Consider the following 21,616-nt stretch of genomic DNA (forward strand, 5'->3'; position numbering starts at 1 on the left):
ACCAATTACCAGATTTCTGAATGGCCTCTAGGGGGCAGTACTGCCCTCATGGAAAACCTCAACACTTGTAACAATTGGGGTCAGGGAATTCTTTGTTGTGCGGGGCTGTCCTGTGTATTGGAGAGTGTATTGGAGTGGCTTCTACCCACTCAATACAAGTGCACTCCCCTGGTTGGGATGATACAAAACGACTCCAGACATTGCCAAATGTCTCCTGGGGAGTAAGTAAAATTGCCCAGGTTGAGAAGCACTACTCTCAGAAGCACTAATCTGTCATTAGTATAATATAATATTTGTTAATATGGATAAAAGCATTGCATACAGCACTAATAGGTATTATTAATTTTTCTGCCAGGCTCGGCTGGTAATGGAAGCTTTTACAGTTGGCATTATTTAATTGTCTGGCTCTGAGGGGTGGGAAGTATATATAGTACAAGATGATGAATTTTTTTTGATACGAGAACTTCAAGAAAAACTGCCACAAAAAAAAGCCGTTGATAAGAAGGAGTTCACCAAACTTCTTTTTGACAAGTTCGACATTAATGGTAAAGGTTACAAAATCAGAATTTTAGCTCTGCAAGAAATATTAGACATTCAATGGGTACCTTTGTATTTTACAGATGAGAAAAGTGCAGTCACAGCTTAACTGTGAACCAGGACGTTAATCCTGTCTTGGGTGTCTCCCACACTATTCTTTGTACATTACAGTGCTTGTCAACCAGGCTCTATTTTAAAACAGCTTTAGCTCTCTGCAAGCTCTGACTCTTGATAAGAAATAAAAGACAAAAATAACACTTTCCTTTAAAACCTTGATCTCCATTATGCATGCCAGGAAAAATAAGTGAGAAGGTTAGGTATTATATACAGGAACTTGCTTTCATAGATTCAAACCCAGAAATATTTTTATGCTAATGTAATAACAGCATTTTCATGGTGCTTTTGTAGACTAGGCATTGTTCTTAGAACTGTACCTTTCAAAGCTTAGAACAGCCCTAAAGAATAGCCACTGTTGCCCGGCTGGTGTTGCTCAGTGGTTGAGTGTCTACCCATGAACCAAGCGGTCACAGTTCTATTCCTGGTCAGGGCACAATTCTGGGTTGTAGGCTTGATTCCCAGCAGGGGCAGCTGATCAAATGATTCTCTCTCTTCACTGATATTTCATCTCTCCCTCCCTCTCTCTCTGAAATCAATAACAATATTGAGAAAAAAAAAAGAATAGGTACTGTTATTATCATTCATCCCCCTAATGTAGATGAGATACCAAGAGCCTAAGAAATCTGTGCAAGGTTATATAGCATTCATAAGTGGCTGAGCTGGGATCAAGCCTTCTGCTGGCATGCCCATCCTCTTGTCAGTCACCTACTCCAGTCTACCTGCTTCAGGCCTTAAGGAAAGCTTGCTGTTATATCCTGCTTGTGAAATTGATATTCCTAGGAGCTAAATGTTTGGAAATTTTCAAATCTGAATATTTTCAGGGCTTATTATATTTTCTTCAAAGATGAAACCAGTGTTCCCCAACATTTACACCAAAGGTGAGCTTGCTCTTTGTAGGATATAAGTGCTTCTTTCATTTTGTCTATCGGAAGCAGTACTCTGGCATGAAGTTCATAGCAGGAAGGAACCAGGATCTGAAATGAAAGGAGTACATAAAGTCATCTTCCTTGTTTGTTTCACTCCTTGTTATTACCCCAGAAGAAAGAGAGAAGATTTTGAAATCCTTTATTGCAAAATGAGTTTGAAGTAGACAGCAATAAAAAGAAGCAAAAAAACAAAAACAAAACACCAAACAAAACAAAAAACAATAACCCACCCTTATTTCAAAAAGATACTTGAAGGAAAAACATCTATATTTATTGAGAAGTGGATGCAAAACTTCAAACATAATATTTAAAAATTACAATAGCATCACAGGGTTTAGAAATATTTCCAAAGTCAACATTAGGTTTATAAGTTCCAGGTAGTAGAAAAGGCAGAATCAATTAAGTTCTATGTTCCTAGTACTCTCTGTCTTTCACTTCCTCATTTTATTTATTGCCAATGATATTGGTATAGGCAAAAATGAATATTTAAATTTGTTTTCATGGTCAAGATCAGCTACATAATTTGTAGGGCCCAGGTTGAAATAAAAATGTTGGTAGGATTGTCAGATTTTGCAAGTAAAATTAAAGGTTACTTGGCTAAATTTGTGTGGTGTTTTTTCCAGATTTATTGAGGTATAGTTGACAAATAAAAAAAGTATATATTGAATGTATACAATGTGAAGTTTTTCTACCTATGCATTCATTATACAATGATTATCACAATCAAGCTAATTAACATATCAATCTCCTCATATTGTTACCTTTGGCATGTGTGTTTGGTGAGAACACTTAAACCTCACACTCTTAGCAATTTTCAAGTATAAAATTCTGCCCACAAATCAGAACCACATCTAAGATAAAAAGAAGCAACCAGTGCCTGCATGTAATTGGTTTAGGGTTCAGCAGGACATTTTATAAAACTGTCCCAAGTAGTTTTAGTGCACGGCACTGATTGAGAAACCAAAGTGTGGTCACTGGTCCAGCAGTAATTAGCATCACCTAGGAACTGGTTGGACATGCAGATCCTTAGGACCCACTCCAAGCCTGTTGAATCAGAATGTTGGAGACATCCCCCCAGAAATCAGTGTTTGTTTTAACAAGCCCTCCATGTGACTCTAATACATTTTAAGGTTTGGAACTTCTGCTATAGACAATTGGATACTGCTGAAAGTTTTAAAAACTTTCTGTTCTAGAAGAGAACTCTGGTAGATGTGTGGGGGACTGATTGAATAAGGATCCACCAGGGGATAAGGCAGCCTGTCAGAGCTGTTACCTTTACAGGATCATGGGGGTAAGAAGAAGGAGTGAATAAGTAGAGCAATGTATATAAATGAAGGGAGATGATGGGTTCAGGAGACTTTTCAGAAACAGAATTGGTGGGATTTTGTGGGCTGATTGATTGGATTGAAGGAGAGAGACAAAATGTGTAGTTTCTTTCCGGGTGATTAAAGGATGTTGTTTAACATTTAAACAAGATAGAAATGTCCTTAGAAAGTGTAAGCTTGGGAAAATGGTAAAGATATTGACTATGGGGTGTCCTTGAGCATCCAAGAGATGTTTTGCCTAGTTGAGAATTCGTTTCTAGAACTTTGAAAGCAAAAGGTGACTGGGGGGTAGCACTAGGAGTTCTCACCATGAAATTCACATTTTTTAAATTATTCAAATGATTATATGTACGCACTAAATTATTTATTTTAAAACATGTTCATTTCCTTTCACATTGAGATAAAGATGATATGCTTTAAACAAATCTGTAATCTTTTCTATTTGGGTCATTTATGTGAAGTTATTTTTGGTAATTAATGAGTCTGTACAATGTGCTAGCAAAATTTAGTGTAACAAGAGTTATTTTTTGCAAATTTAATATTCCATTCTTTTGTCAAATGTATACCAAACGCATCATTTTCAGAGAAAAACAAAACAAAACACTGAGATGGGGAGACAAGAATAAATTTCTCATTGTGGCTGATAGAGAAGTCAGTTTTGTGTCATGATCAATTCTGTAGGTTTCTGGAACCAGACAGAGTATTACCTACTTATAGCAGACATGGCATTGGACATTTTACTTAGACTCTCTTTGCTTTGAGTTCCTCAATGGCAAAATGGCTAAATTTATGATATACATTTTACTGGGTTTTTATAAGAATTGAACGAGTTAATATTTGTCAAAGTACTTTGAAAAATGCTCAGCATTTAATTAGCAATCATAAAATGTAAGCTTGTTTTTAATACAGAAATCCAGTTTTTTCACTATTTAGTCTTACTTTCTAAATTGTAGCTATCAACAGTTTGAGTTTTTATATTATTTATGTCTGTTTATGAACTCTGAACATTGAAGGGAATGGTTATACACCAGAGAATTGCTAGGAATTAAATTTCAACTCATTCATGAAGAAAATATAGAAATGTATCAAATACATAATATAATTTCTAAATATATCTTAAATTTAGACACATGCAAATTTTTTAGCTCACAGTAGGGGTCAGGAGGAAGAGGATTTAAATTCTTTATCATTTTAAATCTTATTTAATTAATCTTCATTCTGAGCAGAGTTAATAGCAAATCATATTTACTCTGAACACAGGAATAAGCATATTACTACACTTTTGAGCCATAGCATAAAGGTCAAGAATATATCATAACAATTTCTACATCAAAAGTTATATAAAAGAAAGCTACCAAGCAAAGTGTGATTATAATTAGTAATAATAATGATAATTCACCACCGTTCTATTTGACTCTTAAAGGGCAATGAGAAGGAGGCAGCACCTCTGAAAGCAGAAAATGATCTTATTCTTCCATATGAGATTTGTAAATTAAGGCCATTCATCACCACTCCTCAATTATTATGATCTTAACTTCACTTCAGATCTTCCCTTAGTTTAGAAATCATTATGCTGGTGTAAAGGCCAGGGAAAAACGCTTTATCTTTAACATTCTGCTTATCTTCCTCAAAGAAGTTTTATAATCCATATTTTTCATTCTATGTCAGTGGTGGTGGGGAGCTGGAAATTAAGGAATAGATGTAGTTCTGCGTATTTGTATGTCTAGGATCTGTCAGATCCACAGAGCTCTTGTAACTTGGGCATATGCCCAGAGAGGTTCTAAATATAGCTAACACTATCCTGTCCTACTTGGAGTTCTTGTGTTCTGTGAGTGACCCATGGTTGGGACAAACTTCCTGGGCCCAGAAAAAGGTATTGAAAGCATGCAACTGTGAATTCTAAGTGCTTAAACTCATCCTGGACAAGATCCCAATCAGCTATACTCCTGGAAGGGAGCTATTGTGCAACGCTCAGCAAGGAAATCCTTATTTCATGATACTTGCAGAGCCAGTAACTCTTTCAGAAGTGTACTCCTTAGTGAATGAATAGAAATATATAGGGCTTTACAGAGGTAAAAATGAATGTTGGATATTGTCAAGCAATATTGGGTATTTCCAGTATTTTTTTATAGCTCCCCATTTAAGGAATTGGGAGTTCTCTAAGTCATGATTTAGCAAGGATAGTGAGTGCATGAGTTGGGATTTATTAAATGGTATATATATTACAGATATTTAAGGGTTCTGTCATTTTTTTGACAGATTTGGCAAAATAGATTAATTAGTTTTAGATTTAAGAAATAAAATCGTATCATATCTATGAAACATCTTTTGCTCTTCCTCATTGTAAAAAATACTTGAGGAAAGTCCAATTTCAGTTAATTTGTACTTCCACAACTCCCATTGACTTGAGTACCAATCACTGGGCCCTAGTAACAGAAATTCTATATTTTATGTCTTAGCTGAGAAATTAACAGTTTTGAAGTAATTTTCTTTTATAATTTAATCACATAATTCAGCCTGCTTTAAATTGTTTGTTAACACAGTGTGACAATTTATGTAGTAAAGATAAAAATTTATTATAAGAAACTGCCCACATGCTCTATTGAAGGGTAATTATTTTGCATATACTCCATAACTCACTAACTTTGATGAAGGTGGCAGTGAATTATTATGGTCTTTACTTCGTCAGAAAGACTTTAATAGCTTCATCATGCTACTGGTGTCTTAAAGTTATGGATTGTATGCAAGGCATAGTAACTTATTTTTTTTATAGAAACTAGATTTCTCAAGTGGTCAGTAATTCAGTTAGAAATTCAAAATGGTTATGTTTGTCTCTCTAGATTAGGGGTGTCGAACTCAATCAGAGAAGGGGCCAAAATCTAAAATCCAGCCTAAATCGCGGGCCGAATGGTTTACTGAACAGTCATAAACTGTTATTGTGATGGAAACGCAGTGGAGTGCAGTGATGACAGCGCGGTGCGGGCCACATTGCAAGGCCTGGCGGGACGGATTTGGCCCGCGGGCCTTGTGTTTGACACATGTGCTATATTTCCACTAACAACAGCAATGACATACCTTAAATTTATATAATTAAAAAAACTACTCATATATTAATATGAGTAGAATCCTCACATTAAATTTAAAAAATATTTGAATCCTTTTGTAACACCACTGAGTAACAGTAATGGTAATCTGTATCATGTATGGGTCAATTGTGTTACATCTCATTTTCATGATATTATGAAATTAAATATTATGAAGGTGGCAGTGAATTATTATCTTTACTTTGTCAGAAAGACTTTAATAGCTTCATCATGCTACTGGTGTCTTAAAGTTATGGATTGTATGCAAGGCATAGTAACTTATTTTTTTTATAGAAACTAGATTTTTTTTTATAGAAACTAGGAGGGTTATAATTTTATTTGAAGCATACTGTTTTATTCTTATCCCTTTTGCATGAAATTCTTAAGCTCAGTTCCTAATAAGTAACTTAGTTTAACAGCAAAATTGTGAGCAATCTGGTGCCATTTATTAAAATATGTATGTGTTATCTAGAAGTGGGAGATAAGAATGTGTTAATGGTTGAAGGGGAACATATCAGCTACAAGAACAGAATGGTTTGGTGGTTAAGTGTCCTAAAGATTGGCACTCAAGGGCAGTGGCTAGATGTCAGAAAACAAAGATTATATATAGACTAGAGGCATGGAGCACGGAATTCCTGCAGGGGGTAGGAGGGCGGAGGGAAGAGGGTCCTTCAGCCCGGCCTGCCCCTCTCACAATCCAGGACCTCTTAAGGGATGTCTGACTGTTAGTTTAGGCCCTATCCCACAGGCCTAAACCAGCAGTCAGACATTCCTTTCACAATCTGGGAATGCTGGCTTATAATTACTTACCTGCCTGCCTGCCTGATTGCCCCTAACCACTTGCCTGCCTGTCTGATCACCCCTAACTGCCTCTGCCTCAGCCCCCGCACCAGGACCCAGGTTTCCCTCCTCCAGCCGGCCACAGGCTCCTGAGACCTGGGATTCCCTCCTTCTGGCTAACTGCAGGCACCTGGGACCCTGTGCTCGCTGCTCAGACCCCGGCTTTGTCAGAAAGGACATTGGAATGATGTCTGGAAGACATCTGGTCTAGCCAGTCTAATTAGCATATTACCCTTTTATTAGTATAGATAACATTACCAAAGAGTAATGCACTTTGCTAGAGAAAAGTTGGCTAATAATGGCATTATTAGGAGACAAACCTTTAAGTCACAGGTATGAAAAGTACATTTCTTTTAAGTTGGGTTTTAAAATATATTTTATTGATTTTGTACAGAGAAGAAGGGAGAGAGATAGAGAGAGGGAAACATCGATGAGAGAGAGCCATCGATCAGCTGCCTCTTGGACACACCCCCACTGGGGACATGCCCGCAACCAAGGTACATGCCCTTGACCGGAATCGAACACGGGACCCCCCAGTCCCCAAGCCAACGCTCTATCCATTGAGCCAAACCGGACTTGGCTTAAGTTGGTTTTTAAAGCATACAGTAAAAAAAGAATAAAATAACTGTTTTGCCATTAAAAATTCAGTCTAGAGACTGAATTTGATACTGATTTTTAAAAAAAACTTGCTTATTGACAGTTGGAATTTTTAATTAAATGTGTTGGGGTGACATTCAATAATAAGATTATATGGTGTTAAGAGCACATTTCTGTGATATATAATCTGTATATTGTATTCTGTGTCCCCCACTCAAAGTCATATAATCTTCCATCCCTTTATCTTTTACTCCCTCTACCCCCACCCTCTGGTAACTACCATACCTAAAAAGGTAAGCATTTGTTTATTTTACTACAGTAAAAAGAAAAATATACTAAAATGGTAATAAAAATAATAAAATGCTTCCAGTTAGAGAATAAGATAAATATAAGGGTTAGCCAATTATTCATATTCATAAATATTCAGTAGTCATCAGTAGCCTAAATTTTGTGAAAATACAATTTCACTTCCTTGTATATGATCTTGGGAATAATTTGCCCATATTTAAAAATATTTTTCAGTACTTGACATAATTCTTGAAGCATTGAAGATGCTCATTAAATATTTGTTGATTGATATTTGTTTATTCAGGAAATTATAGTCTTAGCTTCATGTGCACAATAATATCCTTAACTGTAATTTGTTAAGTCTACTTAAAGCTCACAGAACAGGTATAAAATGAAACCTTTAAAATACATACAATAAAAACTTCGTCTAAGCCTTAACCAGGTGACTCAGTTGGTTGGAGTGTTGTCCCATAAGTCAAAAAGGTTGTGGTTTTATTCCCAATCAAGGCACATAACAGTGTTGCTGGTTTAGACCCCAGTCAGGATGAGTATAGAAGGCAGCTGATCCATGTTTCTCTCATATCTCTCTCTCTCTCTCTCTCTCTCTCTCTCTCTCTCTCTCTCTGGCTCTCACTCTCGCTCTCGCTCTCGCTCTCTCCCCATCCCTTCTCTTCAAATCAATAAACATATCATTGGGTGAGGATTTTTTTAAAAAATAGTGTACAATATACTAGATTATGGAAATTAATGTATCTTAGTTATTATAAAACATACCATAAATTTTCATTGTTAATATAAAACTATATTTCAAGAAATGGACATTTATTTGCCTGAAAGATTGCCTCTAGCATCAATAGTGCTATTATCCCCATTTTATAGAGGTAGAAAGATCACAGTGGGTCTTGTGGCCATCCTGGTGCATATTTTACTGTTAGAGACCCAGTGCACAAGTTCATGCACAGATGGGGTCCCTTGGCCTAGCCACCAATCTGGGCCATGGGAGGTTGGCCGGCTGGGAAGAGGGGCCACCTGCCGGAGGTTGGCCACTCTAATTGGGGCCATTGGGCCAGTTGGCCCAGGGCGGTAGGGGCTGTGTAAGATAATTCTTTATCAACCTGCTTATTTCAGTTCAGGGTCACAGTGTAGCCAGAGCCTATCCCAGCAGCTCAGAGCACAAGGTGATCACCCACCCAGGACAGGGTGCCTTTCCATCTTAGGGTGCACTTACAGGTACAACACACTCACTCAGAATGGGACAGCATTGACACGCTGGTTTACCTGAGGTTCATGGCTTTGATGGGGGAGAAAACCAGAGGATCCAGAGAAAATCCATGCGACAGGAGGAGAACATGCATTTTCCATATAGACAGTTGCCCCAGCCAGAACCAACTTTTTTTTTTTTTTTTTTTAGCTTATCAGCATTTTAACAAAAAGACTTCATTCAAGGACCTGCTGTAGTTTTTCTCCAATGAATTTTTATGTTGTCATAGTTTTGCCAAATGTTGCCAAGGAAAATAATAAAAAGAATTAAAAGAACAAACAAAAAGCCCCTTTTAAATAAATTACAACTTTATATGAGGTTTATTTCTGAATACAAGGTAGATAATGGTAAATTCATTTTCTTCAACACCAGGTGAGAAAGAACTTATCCTGTTATTTAATTGTAAAGCATTCAGTTTTATGATATACTAGATAACTGCAGAAAGCTTGTTTCTAGGGTTTTATTTATGACACTAAGGGCCCAGTGCACAAATCATGAACCTTGAAAGGAATTGTGGGCCACAAGGCTGTGTGCCATGGGCATAGGAGTAGTTCTTGACCCATCCTCTGCACCCTTGCCTGATGCTTCCTGCTGCAGCCCACCGCCCCAGTCCCCTGTCTGCCAACAGCCCTTCTCCCACCACCACCATTCCCTCACACTGGCGATGACCCCTCTTGCACCTGCTGACAACACAGAGCGATTGGGGCAGGCACCAGCAGCGGGTGCTAGTGGGGCTGTGGCTGTCAGCAGGTGCGAGTAGTGGCTACTGCCCTGATCACCCCTCAGGAGTAGGGGAAAGTGAAGCCCTCAAGGGTGATCAGGGTCGGCAACTGCTGCTCACTCCCACTGATAACACTGAGTGATAGGAGCTTGAGCTGGGTGCCAGCTGTGGAAGCAAGCAGCAGCTCTGGCTCTGGCAGCAGGTACCCAGTGGGACCGAGGCACACAGGAGCAAAGAATTTTCAGTAACCACGACAGGCTCATCCTGATGACAGCAACTGGTGCCACTGTTCACATTCTCCACCATCCTTCCACAGCCTATGCCTGCCATATTCCATGCTCTGCCACCTGCTGCCGATGCCCACCATGTTCCGCACATGCCCCCTGGTGGTCAGCACACATCATAGCAACCGGTTGTTTGTTTTTTTGTTCATTTGTTCTGCTGTTCAGTTTTATATATATTAATAAACTAGAGGCCTGGTGCATGAAAATTCGTACACTCGGGGGGTGGGGGAGAGAGTTCCTCAGCCTGGCCGGTGCCCTCTTGCAGTCTGGGACCCCTCAGAGGATCTTCACCTACTGGCTTAGGCCCGCTTCCCGGGGGAATCAGGCCTAAGTTGGCAGTCAGGCATCCCTCTGGCACCCTGGGAGCCCTTAGAGGATGTCCAACTGCTGGCTTAGGCCCACTCCTTGCCTAAGCCATTAATCAGACATCCTTAGTGCTGCTGAGAAGATGGGAGAGGCTCCTGCCACCACTGCTGCACTCACAGCCGCCAGCCTGGCTTGTGGCTGAGAGGAGCTCCCTCTGTGGAAGTGCACTGAGCACCAGGGGGCAGTTCCTGCATTGAGAGCCTGTCCCCTGATGGTTAGTGCCTATCACAGCAATCAGTCATTGCTGGTTGTTCCACCATTAGGATAATTATTATATAGGATTGTAGGAGTTTCTTGAAGGGTAGTATAATTATAATGAACATTTTTATTTGAGTCTGTGTCAAGTATTTTTAAACACAACCATAATTGACATTTTTACTAAAGCAATATGCAAACATTGAGGGAAGTTGTACCCATGCTAATAAGGAAGATAATAATAAATTGACTATTATGTAGAATTGTGTTTCTCACAGGCAGAGTATTTGAGCAGCTCTCCAATTGTTTTCTCCATGAATGAAAACTACAGCCATTTTGCTTTGGGGTTGTCATTTATATTTGAACATGGTATGAATGGAATTTAGGAAACTCACTTCAGATATCTGAAGTTTAACATTGATGTATGTGTATATGTGGTTTAGTGTATATGTTGGGTGGGATGGAAGTGACAAAAACAGTGCCTAAATCATAATATTGAGAAAAATATTAAAGGCATATTAAATATTTATTGTCATAAATTGCTCTCCAATTCAGTAGTGATAAAGGGCATATGAAAGACTGTAAGGTTACTTTTCAAAACGAATACCAGGTTCCCGGAGATGAATGTATTTGTATAAAAGATGCTTGGCAGCTGCACAAGTCTTTTTCTTTATCTGTTTATCAAGCAATTGACTGTTGAGGTCTCTGTTTGTATTAGGAACACTTGGAGTGCAGTTTCCTTATGTTTTCTATATGACATGTGCTCAGCCATTTGCCACTGACAGGAATGGGAACAGTGTACTAACAAGAAAGGTTAATGGCAAGCTTAATTTTTGTAATTTGAAATCTCATAAATACAGGGGAGGGCAAAAGTAGGTTTATAGTTGTAATGCAAATAAATAATACAAGAATCTATATATATAAAAGCCTAAGCAACCAGCCAACCTACCATTTGGTAGCTATGATGCTCAATGATCACCAGGGGCAGACACTCAATGTGCAGGCATGGGAATATGGAACAGACTGATGAATCTCAGAGGGAAAGGGATGGGGGAAAGGCAGGAAGAGATTAACCAAAGATCTTATATGCATACTAGAGTCCCGGTGCACAAAATTCATGCACAGGGGTTGGGGGGAGCAGTGTCACTTAGCCAAGCCTGCACCCTCTCCAATCTGGGACCCCTCGAAACTATTGGAAAATCTTTAATTAGAACAACTGTTGGTTAAGTTCAGTATTTTAAGTATATTATGAATGGAAAGTACTGGCTTTACTTTAAAGCTTAGCAGTGTTATAGTAATATCTTTTCTCATTTAAAAATATGAACTAGTAAAAGATTTTTTAAAAGATTTTTGAAAACGTTAAATGCATTAAGTAATTAGAGCAACACTTTAATCCTAGATTTATGTGCAGAATTAATTTATCAGTTTTGTGAAGTGATTAAAGTTAAAGCATATTATTCTTACATTTAGAATTCAAAAGTTTTAAGTCAGCAAAATGTGAAACATATTGAATATATTGTTTTATATTTACCTAAGAATTTTTGGTTTAACAAATGGACAGTTTTTAATTTTTTAAAAAATTCATTGGACATATCCATGTACCTAATTTTATAAAATTAGCAGATTCTTCCTAATCTGTTTGATTTTTAAATATAGCCTTCTAAGAAAAATAAATTTTTGTAGAAAACTGAAGACTTTGGTTAAATATGAAACTTACAATTTGGTTAGTTATTTTGTATAAAAATTATGTGAATAAATGAAAGATCATCATCTGTAAAAATATGTATCTATTGAGCATGTAATATGTAACTATGAAATTCGCATATTCGATTTTTGCTTGAAGCCCTCTCACCAGGTGCTTCAAAATCTAACATCTTATGTCCTGCCTGGGTAGCTCAGTTGGTTGGAGTGTCGTCCCAATAAGCCAAGGATGCAGGTTTGATCTCTGGTGAGGGCACATACAAGATTCAACCAATGAATGCATAAATGAGTGGAACAGCAAATCCATGTTTATCCCTCTCCCCGCTCCTCTTGCTTCTTCCCCTCTCGCTCCTCTCTGGCATCATCTTTCATGAGATTCAAAAGTCCTATTTCCATTGTGTTGTTTACATAGGTTATGAGACTTTTCTCAAAATTAAACAAGTGTTAGACGGTTCCTCCAAACATTGACAAGTGAAAGAAGAAAGAGAAAATTGGTTGAAAAGGGAGATGAGTTACTCTGGCCTGATACTTTTTCTTATTTCTCTTTTTGCCGCTATCTTTTTCCGCACATCCTTAGATAAAACTCAAAAACTATTATTGAGATTTTTGTGGGAACCAAGTGAGACAAGAAGAAAAATATAAAATTGTCTGACCCCTAAAAGTAGTGAAGGCTGAGATTTTGATTTTCAGGAACAGTTTCAAAGTACTTACCAGACAACTCTTTGGTGCCTTAATTTGTGAGTACAGATTGCTGTTAGTGTTGTTACTGTCTGTTTTGTATCAGACTTGCTAGCTAATTTCCTTGCTTATTAGCTAAGTGATTTTCTTAATGGATACCCTTTTGACAAAGGAATCTTAGCTGCTCTGAGAGGAAAACCCAGTTTAAAAAAAAAACGGTGAAAAAGATAAGGGATATCTGTATTCATGCTGCTACTGTGTTGTTGGTGTGGGAGAATATCTGGTGATTGACCTTGATTCTTTACTGAAGTCACAAAAATATGCATAATTTGGCCTTTATCCACAAAAACAAATAGCAACAGTCTCTAGTTAAAGCAGGGATCCAGTTCCCTTTGTTTTGGGTATGGAAAAAGGGATGTTTTCCAACCTTATTATCGAGGGGGTTTTGTGAAAATTTTCCTGAAATTTTTTAGATTCTCCACTTTGACAAGAGCATTTTGCTTGCCTTCATATTTTATTAACCAAGAGTTATTTTGTTTAATTTATATTTGAAGCTTTAGAAACCTGCAATACTATGCTTAAAGGAGAAATGTCTTTTTATTAAATAATCAAAGAAAACTCCAAAACCCAATGGCATCAACATTCCCCCCCTCCCCCATGATCTGCTGATACATTTTAGATTAGGGCCCCTGTAAGGGACACTGGACATTTATATTGGGGAGCCATATTAAGATTTTTTTTCACAAACAAGTTTAGGTTGGATCAAGTCAACGGGGGCAACACCAGCAGAGGTGAAGCCTATGGAGCGAACAACCTGGGAAACTCATCCTCTTCATGAGATGAGTCTCCAGGTGCCCTTCATCCATGCTGGAGCCAGGTTTATGGGGGAATAGTCTAGGACTCTCATACTCCCACCCACCTGTGTCTATACAGCCCATGAATCTGACATGGTACCAAAATGTGTATTTATTCATCAGATTTCATCTCAGAGCCTGGGCATTGAGATTGGGTATTTGCAGGTCCACATAGCAGAATCAATCTTTTAGGTAAGGCAAGAAATTATGAGCTTCCTGGTGTCTAAGGTAGGAGTCATCTTTGTTCTCGCAAAACTGGTTACAGTTCTTTTCATTTATTAAGCACATCACAATCAGTCAGATAAGATTAGAGACGATAGTGAAAGAAAGCATTTTTCTCTCTTTCATTCTTTCATTTGACTCTCTTTGTACTTTTGCCTCCATTTTCTTTCCCTTGCTTGCCCATCATATTAGAGGACCTCACATTCTATGAACTCTGCTTGCTTCCCTCATTGAAATGTAGCTACCTGCTATCTGTTCAACTATGAGCAAATTATTTAACATCTCTGTGCCTTAATTTCCTTACTGATAAAATGGCAATAGGCTATTGCCTACCCTGTAAAGTTGTTGTGAGGTTTAAGTGCATTAGGATGTATCAAGCACTTAGCTTAATACTTGTCTGTATAAAGTGCTGAGTGACCAATTATCTAATAATTACTGATAGAACCTATTGTTATAGTAATGATTGAGAGCCATATGTTTCATTTCCAAGTGTCAAAATATTAAACAGGACAGATTTGTGGATTCTTTGGGGCTGGTGTTTTGCTTTTTCTATGAAAATACACTTATAGAATGTCTTAAAGATACAAAAGCACTGTTGGGTCAGTCCCCAGAAGACTTCTCAATGGTAAGAGAGAATGTCCTAAGAACCCTAGGAATCATATTGAATTTGTTACTTTTATTGGAAAAGGAGACAACAATATACAAATAGTGTTGAACTTTTGTGTATTAATTTCTATAGTAGACATGGTGCTTTCTTTATCCAATATAAATGTTCTAAATTATATGGCCATCATTAAATCTTATTTATAAATTAATTTCTGGCATGATGAGGGTATTTTCTTTTTTGAGGTATCATGTTTTTAACTATTTAAAAGGTAACCTTACTCATTTTGAGAATACTGTATACAAAATAATTTTGAGGGACTTTTTATTTTCTTCTATGTATTTTCAGCAGGTGGCTAATGGTTTTTGACCTGAAGTACCAGCATATAGACCTGAATGTCAGACAAAATATTTTAAATTGCATTTTCACCTTGCACAATGAAGCACAGTAGTTCTTTTTTGAGATTGCCTTGCATATTTCTTCAAGTAATTATTGATAGAGATGTGTCAGATTGGTAAAAGAAGAGAAAATTATAATGTTATGCAATTAGGTCTTAATAATATTTAAATATATTCAGATTGGTAAATACAAGTATTTTAGCAAATAATGGATCTGATATATTTTCATGTTAAAAGCCATTTTAGGTGCATGATATTAACCTTTCATCTCTCCCATGTCTTTGGGCCATTGCACTGAAAAATCACATATTTTAATCTACACACTTTTTTTCTTGAGAATTTTAATTTTCTCTTGAAATTTATACCATATATTTCATGGCCTATTTTCACACAACCTTTAAGAATTATAGATACTCAATAATAATTCTCAAATTTTGTGTAAAAATAGACCATGACATATACTCTATGAATGATAAAGGTTATTCAGGGCTACAAGATTATAAATTTTATTTTATTTTTAAATTTCATCATTGATTACGGTGTTACATATGTGTCCTTATTCTCCCATTACTCCCCTAATGCCCTCACCCCAAAAAGTGTCTATGTCTATTGGTTAGGCTTATATGCATGCATACAAACAATTTTAGATCATTGTCAACATTTATTTCAAGTTAAGTATTGGCACAAGCATTTATACAACTGTAGTCTTTGCAATAATGTAATAATGTGTTGCATAGTTTGTATACTGAGTAACACTTCAATTTAAGCATAGTTGAATTTTTGATATGAAGATGTGTATGCAGCTTGATTGAGCCCAAAGTACTCTGAAAAAATGACAATGGAAAGAGTTACATTTTCTATACTGAATATTTTAGAGCTGGCATTTTGCCACTGAACTATATATGAGGGAGGAATATTGTATGTGTGCTTTGCACTTCAGGCTTAATTTCTGATGCTGAATTCCAATTTTGTTTATTCCCTCAGGTAATTACCGGTTTTCTAGATGCAAAAGAAGTGTATCATTGGATTTTTAAAAAATGGTTAAACTTGTATTGTAGATATCCTTTCTTTAAATTTGGGCACTAAAAATTCTCACACATCAAAGGAGTGTGTGACTCTCATTTGTGGCTAAAGAGTTAATCATCTCTCAGCAGTGCTTTGAAGTTAGTTTTTTTGTCCTTTTTCTTTTTTTAACTCAGCATGGGTTCATGAATAAAACTAAGCACTCTGATAAGGATAGTGTATTATTGCTTTTGCATATGGCTCTTGTTAATAAAAATCCAAATACTGGTTAGTTTGCTGGAATAAAATCAATGTATTATATGGCATTCTCTCCCCCTCCACCCCCCGCCCTTTGTTATGAAGTCCTCTCACAGAAAATAGGTGGGAAAAAACAGCATGAGGTGGAGAGAAATGACAAGGCAATTCAGGGTTAAATATAGTTTACCCTTGATGCCTATGTTGTGGTTAGTCTGTAATCTGTACAGGAGTTTACTTCTCATTGCCCTACACTCCTTAGAATTCTTATTCCTTAGTACTGAATTCCTATTCTTTAGTCAAAGTGTATGAATCTGCTTTTTGTGGGTAAGGTAACAATAGCAGTGGCTGTTACTTAATTTAACAAAGTGTGTATGTTTGTGTTTTTAAATGCAGCTCTATGAGAATCTATATGTTGAAGAATAAGGTGGGATGAAGAATATGTAGGTGATTGCTAAAACAATTCTGATAGTTGCTAAAATTAAGTCATCCTGCTTAAAGATTACCTAATCTGTGCATCAAATAGGATTTGGCATTTTAAAAATTAGGATGTTTTCCATTATCATCAATACAGAAAATAATTGTACCTGGGTGCTTTCTTCAGAAGGTAACATGAATTTAGAAACCAGAGAATATGCCAGAAGGAGACTGATGATTGTATAAAACATTCCATACTGGAACCAGATACTTGGCTCCAACCAGGCTCAGCTGGAAAGACTCTTAAAGTACAGTTAGAGCAGTGGTTTTCAACCTTTCTAATGCCACAACCCTTATTCATAACAGTAATTTTGCTACTGTTATGAATCATAATGTAAATATCTGTGGTCTTAGGCGACCCTGCCAGCAGTTCTCAACCTGTGGGTCATATTATTATGAGAAATAATTACTAAATATGAAAAAATTATAGTGATCAAAAACTGCCAATTTCAGAGCCTTGGAAATCTATTAACATTTATATATTTTGCATATAATGGAACAGATCATCACACAGGCTCTTGCTTGCCCTTAGAATCTTGTTCAACTCAGAACACCAGGAAGTTCCTACTATTTTGCAGAATTGGCAGTCAATGTGAAACTTATTTGTTATCCCTGAGGTAATGCAACTCTACCTGTCTTTTATCTTTCTATTTTGCAAACAGTCTCCATAATGCAAATATTTTCCCAGTTACTTGGAAAAGAGGGAATGCAGAAATTAGTTATCAATAATCACAGTGTTCAGATACCATGCTAGGTGCCTTACAGAGATTTGTGTTAGGTAGATGACCCCAAAATTTTATGTCCAGTTTCATCATCTAACCAGGCTCCATTCATTAATTCGTTGATCATTTGTCTCCTTCATTTAATTGTCTAACAGGTGCCTAAACTTACTGCTCACTGTTCACTATCTTTTAGCTGCACTGGACTTCTTATGTTCCTTGAGCACCCAAGTTTATTTCTGTCTCAGACTTTTGTTCTTGCTGAAAGGCTCTTTCCTTTTATTTCATGCATCTTCTTTTCCTTATTCAAATGTCATTTCTTATTTTATTTTTTTATCTTTATTGACTAAGGTATTACATATGTATCCTTATCTCCCCTTTGATCCCCCCAATCATGCCCTTACCCTCCTGAGATGTCTAACAACTGAATTAAGTCATTCTCAGTTTCGTCAGTTTCTTGTCTCAATCATCCTATGATATGTTTCTTCAAAAACCCTTTTCCACATATATAAAATTGTTATTTATTTGATTGTTTACTTTTCTTATCTCCCAACCCAGAATGCAAGATCCCTGAGAGTAGTGGCCTTGTGTGGTTTGTTCAACACTGTACTCCAAAGACCTGAAACTGTGCGTGGCTTGCCGATCTTCAGAGGTATGATTACTTATTTCCATAGTTTTATAGGTGACCAGAGTGAGGCCCAGAGAAGTATAGTAGCTTGTCCAAGATCATGGTCATTAGAAGTGGCAGAGTTGAGATGTAGACCCAATGCTGGGCTCTAACAACCTGAGCAACAATGCAGTTGAAGATCAGGGGCATTGATAGGAGGGCGGGGACTGTGGTGAGGGCTTGTAACTTTCCTTGAGTCCCCGGGCTGGCAATTACTGTTTGTTTACCATTGTCAGGCAAGAGCTGGTCCTGATTACTTCATACTCTAGTACTCTTGACTTATCTCCCTTCCTTTTTCCTTTTGATTCAGTGCCCAAGACACCCATGGTTAATATTTTACCAGAATGCATTTGAACCCTCACTGCCTGGGAAAAACAAACACTGGGTTTTAAAGAAGATCCCAAAGGCCTCGAATTCATGATTTTGAACCCAAATGAAAATTTCCACCTGACTTGGTTTCTTCCTTTTTATATATATGCTGTTTCTGAGCATTTGTTACTTGACATTACCATTGATTATAGCTACAACTTTCTCTCGTGAGTTTGTGTTTATAACACAGATGATGCTTTGGTTGTGCTTGGCCCCTATTAACTAGAATATTTCTACCTCCATACCCCACCCCCAATGCTGCAGTGGGACCATTTATGTTGTTTTCAGCCAGGCATTCTGCAGAATAAGACAAGACAGTTTGACATGTGTATCATAAAATGTATAAATATGTGTTAACTTTTGGGGGCGGGGGGAATGAAAAGAAGAAAACCTGACCAGTTGATTAAAATGGGATAATCAACTGCATAATAAGTCACACCCAGCAGATTATAGAGGGAGAAGTTATTGGCATTTTTACTTCAGGACATTTGGTGTGCTTCATTGCATTTGACCTTTTAGAAGCTATTGACATCATTTGGGAACTGCCGGTAAGCCTGCCTTAACCAGTTAAAGAGAAGGAATTGTAGTATTGTGCAACTGACTTGATTAATTTAAATCCAAACACACACAGTCCTGCACGGATGCCCTTTGCAATGCCCTTGCACAAAAGGATCTCGTTCAGAAGCATTATAACCCACATCCTGGTGTCAGACCCTTTCGGCTCTGTTGGTCTTCTCAGACTGCTGGCAGCATCTTTAACCCTTTTTATGCTTCCTTTTATCTCATGAAAACAATATCTATGCTTAGATTCAGACAAATGTTCTACATTTTACTCTAAGTTCTTTCTTTGTGTCCTAGGGAAAAGGTATTTTAAAGTTCCACTAATTGAGAGACTAAAATGGGAACTTATCTAAAACTGGCTTCTTTAGAAAAGTATATTAGAACTTAATCCAGCACTTCCTCTGGGAATTATAATCAAAATTAGAATCATGAAACGTTGAAATAAATTTTTAGCATTAGAGTAAGCTATCATTTATAATATCTTTGACTTTTAGAATAAAAACATTGAAGGCTTTATAATCCATGTTTAGTTTTGGGAAAACATCAAAGTTAATTGACTTGTGGGTAATTTCCAAGTAGTATAAGGATAATATAGTCCTGGATTCTAAAATGAAAGTGAAATTAAAATTATTTAAGGATAAAACTTGGAATAATTTCAGTCATTACAGTCTGAACTGTGTGAAGTACCCACACGTTGGTCACTCTGCTGGGCTTGGTTGCAGAAGAGGGCAAATATTTGTGTGGGAGAAATTTAGAAAATTGCTACTAGGTGCTTTACAGCACATAGAAATGTTAAACTGGAAAGGACCAACACCCTCATTTTAAACAGCAAAACAACAACAACAACAACAAAAACAACAACAAAAACATCTATCCTCCTTCTCCCCCCCCCCCCCCCACACACACACATATGATTATTCAAGTTCTTAAAGGCCCTTACTTGGCCAACTTGTGCTTCTTCATTACCCTCTTACCACACTCCTCCAGAATACTGATAAAGCCTTTCGGGAAAGGTGGTGTAATCCCATTCTCTGGTTTTATTCATTGTCATTAAATTCAATTACTGTTTTAAGGGCTTGTGATGTGTCAGTACTTTATGCATTATCTTTGTCTTCATAACTACAATATTAGGTATTGTTCTTCTCTTTTTGAAAATTAGGAATTGGTATTTAGAAAAGTTAGGGATTTGCCAAGAGTATCAATATTAGTTACTCTGAGAAGGTAGGTGGGAGCTGAGGAGGCAGCCTCTCTAGGATATCTGTCATTAGCCAGATAGAGGGAAGAGAAAAGGGCAACAACAGGTATTCCTCCCAAGCCTTGTCAGTTGACTTGAAATGTTATGGTGAATGAGTATGCCATGGGTCAATGGTAAGAGAAAAAGATTTAAGGCAATTTTGGCTTTAATTCTGTATGGATTCACCATAAGGGAATATGAGGGCACCTCCATTCTAGTTACCAATAGCACTAGATGTTTAGGTTGAATGTATTGGGGAACCAGGGGATCTCAAAGTTATGGGACACAAATGCAATTATGGCATTATTTTGAGCCTCTATTTGTTTTCATTTCAACCACATTAAGTTCTTTCAAAGACCAAGTGAAATAATATATCTAAAATACTTTGTAAAATGAATATAATTAGGACATAACATTTTTGTTCATTTATTCAGTATTTACCCAAATGAATGGCAAATGTAAAGGATGGTGCTATATAGAGAATAAGAAGGAAATATAGATTTTGTCTCTACTTTTCAAAAGATTAAAATGAGTAGGAAGATAAGATGCATGATAAAATACAGGCAATAGAATGTTTCAAATGCAATTTGTAAATTAGAGAACACTGGAATTTCCAAGGAAGAACCCATTCCTGATGGAAGAGATGGGTCTTAAAGAGTTGGTAGGGTTTAGATTGGTGGGAAGGAGAGACAGAAGGAATGTGATGGGAGGAATGGGTAAGTATGTGTGGGATAACAGGAGGAGAAAGCAGTTAGAGCAAAGTCCTAGGGGAGGGAAAATACAGAGACATACTCTTGTATCAGATTGTCTCATTGGCTGTAGCTCCAGGTGCCCAGAGTGACAAAAATGGGCTTCTGTTGCAGCTGTGAAATCTGCACTTGACTCAGTGACCACAGGGGGAGCCTTTGGGGATTTTGGAGTTTGGTAGTAACCTGGTAGGGCAATGGTTTTGAAGTTCATCAAGGACAGTGTGATACATAGAATGATTAAATGAGAAAGGCACTGCAGTCAGGAGACCAGAGCATCATGAGATGACTGGAGCAGATCTAAGCTGGAGGGGACAGCCTGGGACTGGAACAAAGAGGTGACAGATCAGTGAAATTTGGCCACAGATTGGGTTTAAGGGTGATGGAGAGTTAGAACTTTTTGCCTTTGAAAGTTCTGTGATACTTTTTCATCAAATTAATATGCATTTGTTTTAATTAACAAATTTAAACCCAAATGCTAGTCATAAAATCCCATATACCACTGATTTTTTTCAGTACTTATATGCTTCACTGTAATTAGGAAACGTGTTGTATCAAGACCAGAGGAGCCAAGAATGCTGCTCATCTG

At 37.2% G+C, this 21,616-nt stretch overlaps 1 protein-coding gene across 12 annotated transcripts in view; it reads left to right on the forward strand.

Moving 5' to 3' along the window:
• PAM (peptidylglycine alpha-amidating monooxygenase) overlaps positions 1–21,616 on the forward strand; it is a 240,452-nt gene that overhangs the window by 20,712 nt on the left and 198,124 nt on the right. For all 12 annotated transcript variants that reach the window (XM_036410914.2, XM_036410915.2, XM_036410916.2 and 9 more), the window contains exon 2: positions 18,009–18,102. The gene's annotated coding sequence lies outside the window, so the exon portion shown is untranslated. The remainder of the gene's footprint in view (positions 1–18,008; positions 18,103–21,616) is intronic.

This window comes from Pipistrellus kuhlii, unplaced genomic scaffold (genome assembly GCF_014108245.1).
Source record: "Pipistrellus kuhlii isolate mPipKuh1 unplaced genomic scaffold, mPipKuh1.p scaffold_m20_p_4, whole genome shotgun sequence".
Lineage (NCBI taxonomy): Eukaryota > Metazoa > Chordata > Mammalia > Chiroptera > Vespertilionidae > Pipistrellus > Pipistrellus kuhlii.